Genomic DNA, 1245 nt, shown 5'->3' on the forward strand with positions numbered 1-1245 from the left:
GGCGCCGAGCCGAGACCAGTTATTTTGGCTACAAACACATACATGTGATGTATTGTTACAAATTAGATGAGTGCAAAAGAGGAAAACAAAGCAACCGAAGAGTTACCAGTCTCATGTGCACTTCACTGAATAATCTACGGTACTGTATGGGCTGAATTGTGTTCCCCCAAAACTCATATGCTGAAACCCTAACCTTCAGTATCTCAGTATGAAACTGTAGTTAAAAATAGGGCATTTAAAGAGAATTAAGTTAAAATAAGGCCATTAACATGGGCCTTAATACAATCTGACTAGTGTCCTTGTAAGGCAAGATTAGGACATACAGAGACACCAAGAGCATGGTGAAGGACCACCACGTGAAGGGCGAGGAGACAGGCCTGGCACAGATCCTCCGCTTATGGCCTTCAAGGGAAACCAACCCTGCCAGTATCTTAATCTTGGAACTTCCAGCCTCCAGAACTGTGAAAAATAAATTTCTTCTGTTTAAGACACCCAGTGTGTGCTATATTGTTATGGCAGCCCTAGCAAACTGATACAGCACCTTACCACAGCCTTAATGAATTGGATTCCCCTATTGGTGAACTAGATTACTGCAAATGGCTGCTATGATAAAGGGAATTAACACTGACATACATCAATTAATTGCCTTTTAATAATTTTAAAACTGATGGTGGATAAAAGCAAAGTTACTAAAATGGAATACGTACAGAATCAATACAAAGAAATCAGTTTGGCTTCAACCTGGTCCTCTTTGAAATGGTGCATATACCTGAAATTTAGCTAGTGGTGTGTCCAGCGTCCCAGACAGAAGAAACAAGGTCAAGTGTCAAGGTGTTTTTCTCTCCACAGTGGATAATTCTGGCTATATTCACAGCTTTCTGGAGGTATGAATGAAAGCTGGAGTAACACATGTCAGGATCCTTTCCTGTTCTATGATTCTAAACTGTGAGGCAGTACGGAATGCACTGGATAAAAAGTGGAGTTCCCTCTAGCTTCACAAGCACTTGTGCCCCATCCATCTATTTTGCCGCTTATATGTGCTCTTCGGATACTTGGAATGCCCGATGAAGTGGAAAAATATTTTAAAAGACAGCTCTTTAGTTCACAACTAAAGAGATTAGCCAAATAGAGAAAAAGTGGGCCTATTTCTAAAGTCATCCTTTGAGACTTTCAAAACCACACCACCCAGCCTGCTGCTAAAGGTACAGGGTTCCAGGAGGAAGAAAAGAGGCCCGAATACCCCCC

General features: G+C 41.6%; 1 protein-coding gene across 1 annotated transcript in view; it reads right to left on the minus strand.

The window, feature by feature from the left end:
- RTCA (RNA 3'-terminal phosphate cyclase) overlaps positions 1 to 1245 on the minus strand; it is a 26284-nt gene that overhangs the window by 24170 nt on the left and 869 nt on the right. The gene's annotated exons all lie outside the window — the stretch shown is intronic.

The sequence above is a fragment of the Otolemur garnettii genome, unplaced genomic scaffold (genome assembly GCF_000181295.1).
Source record: "Otolemur garnettii isolate 467f Iridium unplaced genomic scaffold, OtoGar3 scaffold00010, whole genome shotgun sequence".
NCBI lineage: Eukaryota > Metazoa > Chordata > Mammalia > Primates > Galagidae > Otolemur > Otolemur garnettii.